Source organism: Dromiciops gliroides, chromosome 3, assembly GCF_019393635.1.
Source record: "Dromiciops gliroides isolate mDroGli1 chromosome 3, mDroGli1.pri, whole genome shotgun sequence".
Lineage (NCBI taxonomy): Eukaryota > Metazoa > Chordata > Mammalia > Microbiotheria > Microbiotheriidae > Dromiciops > Dromiciops gliroides.
Genome location: NC_057863.1, coordinates 606,465,691 through 606,473,574, shown reverse-complemented (window position 1 = coordinate 606,473,574; position 7,884 = coordinate 606,465,691).

The window sequence follows — 7,884 nt, the reverse complement described above, 5'->3', positions numbered from 1 at the left end:
AAGGATTGTTGTAGCCTGAGCCAGCTTCTCAATTTCAAATGAGAGTGTGGGGAGAATTACATGTCACCGAGGTAACTGAGAAAACTCAGCAAACATAAACACCAGAAACAAAAAGCCAAAGTAATGTAATAATGGCCATCACTATTAAATGATATCATCTCCTTATATCATAATAACCTACTCCCAATGTCCTTTTTTATTATTAATTTTTTTTTTTTGGTGAGGCAATTGGGGTTGTGACTTGCCCAGGGTCACACAGCTAGTAAGTGTTAAGTGTCTGAGGCCGGATTTGAACTCAGGTACTCCTGATTCCAGGGCCAGTGCTCTATCCACTGCGCCACCTAGCTGCCCCCCACCCCCACCCCAATGTCCTTTTAATCAGCACAGTTCCTTTTGACATCTTTTGGACATTATGGAATAGGTGTTTTTCTTAGGGCAGCTCTGAAGGGGGCTTCTAAATAGATTTGTTTCTCTGGTTCAAGTCACAGAGAAAACTAGGTAATTTTGCTAAAATCTGCCAGTAATAAGACTTAATATGATTTAGAACAATCTCCAAAATTGGCTTTTCCAATAACTAGGGAATGTGGTGAAAATCAGCTGAAGCCTTATGGTTCTTCTTTTTTTTCAGGGCAATGGGGGTTAAGTGACTTGCCCAGGGTCATACAGCTAGTAAGTGTCAAGTGTCTGAGGTTGGATTTGAACTCAGATACTCCTGAATCCAGGGCTGGTGTTTTATCCACTGTGCCACCTAGCCGTCCCCAAGCCTTATGGTTCTTAACAACAGACCTAAAAGAACATCAAATTAAGAACCCATAATTCACCTGAAGCTTCAGAGAATTTCAGTTGTTACATACCGCTTAGTGTTTATATTTTCATCTACTCTGCCTGACATCGAAAACACAAATGATCTATTTGTCTTAACTTGTACAAATGTCATCAGAAAGGCTTTAAGTCAGGTGGTGACATGGATAGTGTGCCAGGGTTGGAGTCAGAAAGACCTGAGTTCAAATATAGCCTCAGACATTTACTAGCTGTGTGACTCTGGGATATATAAATGTTAGCTGTTGTTGTTGTTGTTATTGTTGTTATTATAGCTGATAAATGGAAAGGAGAAAACTGCATGGTAGTTTTTTTCTACCAAACCAGATATCAGAGAGCACAGCTATAATATAGATAGAATGCCCAAAAGTTCATGGGAGAAAACAAATCCAAGAAAGAGCTAGCAAAAAGCAAAAACAAAAACAAAGAAGCATGGCAAACAAGTAAGGGCATCGAATCATACATTTGGAAATGAAAAGGACCTAAATGAACATCTAGTCTAATTCCTTTGTTTTACATACAAAAAAAAAAAAGGGGGACCCGGGGGCAGCTAGATGGCACAGTGGTTAAAGCACCAGCCCTGAATTCAGGAGTACCTGAGTTCAAATCCGGCCTCAGACACTTGACACTTAATAGCTGTGTGACCCTGGGCAAGTCACTTAACCCCCATTGCCTACAAAAAAAAAAAAGGGGGGGGGACCCAAATGGTTTAAGGGGTTTGTCTAAGGTCTCATAGATAGTAAGACATGAATTTCAGCCCAAACCTTGTGACTCTGAATCCAGCAGTCTTTGTACTATCCCAAGAAATAAATTTTCCTATATAGGAAGCTTGGTAGAACAGAGCTAATACCTGATATATGGCTCAAGAGGAAAGAAGGGCAGGGGAGCATTTACTAAGCACTATGTGCAAAACTTTCTTCCAAGAGCAGGGGATACAAACAGAAAAGTCACAGTCCCTCCTCTCAAGGTGCTCACAGTCTAATGGAGGAGACAACACATATGGAAGGCTTCAGTTACAAAGCAGATGGCAAGGTCTCATGGTCCTTAGGGTACAGCAGCAAAGCAGATAGTGAACTTCTTTAATATCATATAAAGGTCTGATGTTGTATCATTTGATGATGCCAAGGGCTCTGATGGACAGTCAGTTAATAAACGTTTATTAAGCACCTACTATGTGCCAGTTACTGCCCTAAGGAGTAGGGATACAAAGAAAGGCAAAAGACAGTGCTTGCCCTTAAGGAGCTCACAGTCTAATGGGGGAGACAGCTTGCAAAGAACCATATACAAAAAGCTGTAGACAGGATAAATTGGAGGTTAGCTGAGGGATGGTAGGAACTTTTCTTTAACTGTGGCTGCTGAGGAAGAAGGGGCCATGGCCCTTGACCATTGATGATAGTTGATTAGTAGAACTGGATTAAAGTGTTGGGGGGAGGCATAGTAGCATCATCTATTAAGAAAATCCATTAAATTAAGACTATCTAAAAACCAGAGTAGGGAAGTATGTCAGGGAGTACATTTGGGGAAGATCAATGGGACAGCTAGGTGGTATCATTGTGCATACAACACTGGGCCTGGAGTCAGGAAGACCTAATTTCAAATCAGGCCTCAGGTGTGTGACTAGCTGTGTGACCCTGAACGAGTCACAGCCTTTGTTTGCCTCAGTTTCTTCATCTGTAAAATTGGGATAATAATAGTACCCACCTCTCAGGGTTTTTCAGAGGATCAAATAAGATAATCATAAAATCACTTAGCACGGTGCCTGGCACATAGTAGGCATGATTTAAATCTTGTTATTATTATTATTATTACCTCCCAGAGTTGTTAAATCAAATGAGTTGTAAAGTGCTTAACACAGTGCTTGCACATAGTAAGCATGTTATAAATGTTAGCTATCATTAGTTGTTATTATTAACAAAGGGAGAAATAGGAAGGCTATATTGTCATTAAAGTATAATACAGACCACCTGGCCAGAAGCAAGAAATACAAGATGTTAGAGACAGATCACATTTTAAAAAAATCTTTTTTTCTTTTATTGCAGGGCAATGAGGGTTAAGTGACTTGCCCAGGGTCACACAGCTAGTAAGTGTCAAGTGTCTGAGGTCAGATTTGAACTCAGGTCCTCCTGAATCCAGGGATAGTGCTTTATCTACCACCTAGCTGCCATAGATCATGTTTCAAGTGGATGCATGACATAGTGATGATGAGAGATTTAAATAATCCAGACGCAATTTTTGGCTTGTCTTAATGATAGTTTAATCCTTCAAAAGAAGCAATGGTGGGGATTTCTATTCTGGATCTGATTTTCATTACCAATGGAGAACTGGTAGCTAAAATAAAAATGATGGGAATGTTGGCAGGGAATGGTTACTTCATCAGAAGTCAAGATAAAGAAAGAGGAAAACACCGATGATAGTCTGACATGAACCACAGTTTTGGTAGAGATTTCAAAGGATTCAGAAAAAGGAGAAGGAGGTTCCCACGGACTGAAATTCTACAGCTAAAGTTGGCAAGGCAGGGATAGGAGGCACTCGAGAATGTAATTTTCAGGAGACAAAAATAAACAATTCTGAAGATAAAGGAAAGTGTTCTCTAGAGAAACCCATATGAAGGCATGGGGAGATGATTGGCCAATCTTAAAAATCCACTAATAGAAGACAGAAGCAAGAACAGGAGATAAAGACAATTCAGAGGCATGGTGAGATCCTATAAGAATGTGAAGAGTATTCAAGTTTAAAAGGAGTTGAAGTTGTTTATATATGATAATGGAAATGCAAATTTTCATTAGCATTTATAAACATAAATGGCACATAGCAGATGCTTAATAAACTCTTGTTGACAGAATAGCTTACTGACTTTCAATGACCTTTAGAAGTCTGTGGAGAATAAGAGTGTTGGCTCAGGATTGGAAAGGGGAGGTTATTATCGTAATTGTTTTGTTTTTTCAAATGGAAAAGTAGAGTCTGAACACTCTAGGCCAGTGAGCTTGAATCTGATTCCTGGGGAAATTCTGAAACATATTATTAAAGAGATGGCTTGCAACCACAGTGGTTCCAAAGAGGCAGGATGACATCATCAAAAATAGGTCATGCTAGACTAACTGAATTTCCTCTTTTTTCCACAATTCCTATATTGGAAAATCAGAGAAATGACAAAGATACCATCTGCCTAGATTTCAGAAAGATGTTTAACAAAATCTCTCACATTATTCCAATGAGTGTGATAAAATGGGCGTGATCCCAAAGAGAGTCTTTTGCTGGAGTGCCCCAGGGCCTAGATGAAGGCATAATTGTTATACTTTTCAACTTTGCAAGTCTTATAAACCTGAGAAAGATAGCTAACAAAATAGATGTGAGAATCCAAAAAGTTCTCAAGAGGCCAGAAGGATAAGTTAAATCTAAGAAAATTAAATTTAATAACATAATGTTTTACATGTGGGTTCAGAAAATCAGCTTCACAAATACAAGAGGAGAGGCATGACTTGATAGCAATTCACCTTCAAAAGACTTTGGGTTTTTAGTGGACTACAAACTCCATAGGAATCAACTGCATGATATGGCATTCAAAAATATGTGATTTTGGTGTGTGCTAATCTTGGGCAGTACTAGGGAAGTAATCATACTGCCCTGGTTAGAGCTCATTAACTTTAGTTCCTATGCTGTAGGAATGATATTGGTAGAGAGTGGTGACATGACTAGGACAGTAAGCAAGACCCTTAAAGATCTGTCACATGAGTATTGAAGTCATTGGGATTTTAAGCCTGGATCAGAGGAGAGTCAGTATGAATAGTGATGGCTGACTTCAAGTTTTTGAAGGTTTATCACATGGTAGCAATATTAAACTTGTTCTTAATGTTACCAGCTAAAAGGGATGGAAATTGCACATTGTACACGTTTTGGTTGCACAAAAGGAAATACTTCCTAACCATTGGCTCTGTGAGGAAAATGACTCCTGGTCAATAATTCTCTGGAACTCAGCGGTGGTGATATGTCAAAGGTTCATTTATTGTCATTTTTGAGAGAATGGGCAACCCAGTGTGCAGCTGGTGGGTGCCAAGAATGGGGGCTCGAAGGCCCCATTTTAAACCCTAGTTCCTAATGCGAATGGACCCTCCCCTTTTTCATCTCTGGTCTGATTATTCAAGGGTTACAATCTACATGCAAAAACTAGCTAAACAGAACACAGTATTCCTAAACTTAATTTCCATAATTATTTTTTGGGTTCTTAGCCAGTGGGGCAGGTGACACAGGGACATTTCTTCAATCTTCCCTTATCGGGACACAGCCCAGGAGTGGACCTAATTGAGACCAGTTCAGGGCTCCTTGAGCCATGTGATCTTGTTTGCTGGAGGGGAAGGAGACCTTTTTCCTCAAACAGGTCTGGAGGAGTGTAATTTGATTGATGACTATTATGTTCCTATGGAGAGAAGACCATTCCCCATTTCCTCACACTCTCTTCACTGGAATGGGATGCATTCTCACTAGAGGTCTCTATTGTTGTTGTTGTTGTTGACCAGGAGGTGATGTAATGATTTGCAGTGAATTGGATTTAAGTGAGGGAGGGCTGTGCAAAGTCACCAACCTCACTCCTCCAAAGCTATCCAGGGCCAGTGGCAAGACATACATCAGGACAACTGGAAATGGCCCTGGATGTAGTGGGAGACCCTGGCTTTTTTAAGCTAAGTTCTTTCAGGATCTCAGTTTGCCTGAGGCAATATGTGTTCAGTGATAAAGGCTCTGTAAGAAAAGAGGCAAAAAGGGGGCAAGGTAGGTGGCACACTGGATAAAGCACTGGCCCTGGATTCAGAAGAACCTGAGTTCAAATTCTGCCTCAGACACTTGACACTTACTAGCTGTGTGACCTTGGACAAGTCACTTAACCCTCATTGCCCCACCAAAAAAAAGAAAAAGGGAAAAAGAAAAGAGGCAAAGAATAGTCTCTTTTACCTAGTCAAAAGGAAAATAAACAAACAAATAAATAGGGGGTGGGAGGTGGAAAGCGGGAGAAAACCCTCGGGGTTTCTGGCCAAAACAGAAACAATTACTATTTACACCTACTCTGAGCCACTAAGAGGCCAAGCAATAGCCAAATGAGGCTTGGCCTGGGACCAAGCCCAGGCTGGATGGCTACTGTGTCTGGTGTGTGGTGTGTTCTGTACAAACTGGACTACCAGCTGTTTTCTGTATTCTACATTCTATCACCTCCATATAATAGCTTGAGTAATTCCTAGTGCCTAGAATATGCTCTTTCCTCATCTCTGCTTTTCTAGAATTCTAATATTTCTTCAGTGTTCAGCTCAAGTGCCACCCTTCTTCGAAGACTTCCTTCATCTTACATTAACCACTCTCCCAGCCCCCCTGAACTTAGGAGACTACTATCAGGACTGGAAATGTTTGTTTCTCAGTATTTTATTGCTGCTGCTGTTGATGATGTGAGCACAGAGAGGGGAAAAAAACACAAACAAAAGGCAGCCAAGCAACAGTCTTGGGCTCATCTAGGCAAGCACATGTTCTCCCTACCATAAGCTTAACTCGTGAATCACCATTGCCCCTTGGAGATGAGGCTAAAGGGGAAGGGAGGTAAATACCATGGCCCACTCTGTTAAAAATCCAGTTTGTCAGAAATAAAAATACTGGACTTTCCCTTTTGGCGAATATATGAAGGCTTTATTACATTCTTTTTTTTTTTTTTAGTAAGGCAATTGGGGTTAAGTGACTTGCCCAGGGTCACACAGCTAGTAACTGTCAAGTGTCTGAGGCTGGATTTGAACTCGGGTACTCCTGAATCCAGGGCCGGTACTCTATCCACTGCGCCATCTAGCTGCCCCAGCTTTATTACATTCTTGCAAGAATGGACACAGACTCTCACTTTGCCACAGCAAACTTCTCTTTTTATCCCTAAATCTAACTCAAAGTCCCAAATACCTCTACCTATTTCCCTCCAATGTCCCTCCTCCCCATTCAAGCATCCCAAATCAACCAGACTACTAGCCTTAGAGCCCCCTTCTGTAATCAACTTCTAGTTTTCTGCAAGACCCCTTTCTTGCCTCAAGGTCCCCTTCTTGTAAGACTCCCTCCCAGTGTTTGAGTCTGAGTGAGATTAACATCCCTTAGTCTTTGTTTGAGACACTTATTCTGTTTCTAATTGAGATAACATTCTGTTTTTATTTCTCTCACAATCAAGATGACTGAGTCCCAAAGCCTCTTCATTAGAATAGGAATGTAGAACTTTCTTCTTTTTAAAAAAATTTAAACTTTACTTTTTTTAAATGAACAAAAATCTGTTTTCCTCCCATCTTCCTCTATCTCCATTAAAAAAACCCAAACAACCCTTGTAATGAATATGCAGAGTCAAGCAAAATAAATTCCCACATTGTTCATGTCTAAACATATATGTATGTATGTATGCATATACATACATATATAAAATTCTGCACCCTGGGGCATCACCTTTCAGGAGGTGGAAAGCAGGCTTCACCATTTGTTCTTCTGAAGCTGTAGTTGGTCATTGTGATACCTTTCCATGTTTCTGGTTCTCTCTGTGAGGTCACTCACAGTATTGCAATAAAACTTGGGAAACTGAGTCACTGAGTCTTGTAATTCTTTTGGGACGACTCATAATCAGTTTGACCCTAAATTCCATCCCACATCAATTGCATCGATCAGAATTCTGAAGTTTTTCAGGGTTGTTTGTCTCTACAGTATTGTTATAGAAACTGTTCTCTTGGGTCTGCTCACTTCATTCTGCATCAGTTCACACAAGCTTTTCTGAAAACTGTCCCTTTGATAATTTCTTATGGTAGAATACTAATAGCACTTATGTGTTTTATGAATATGTAATTTGTTCCTCACAACAACTCTGGAAGATAAGTGCTATTATCCCCATTTTATAGATGAAGAAACTGAGACAGATTAAATGATTTACCCAGGGTCACAAGCCAGTAAGTGTTTGAGGCCAGATTTGAACTCATCTTCCTCACTCCAGATCCAGGGCTCTAGCTACTATGTCATACTATTCCATTACATTCATTTGCCATAATTTGTTCAGCCATTCTTTAATTCATGGAC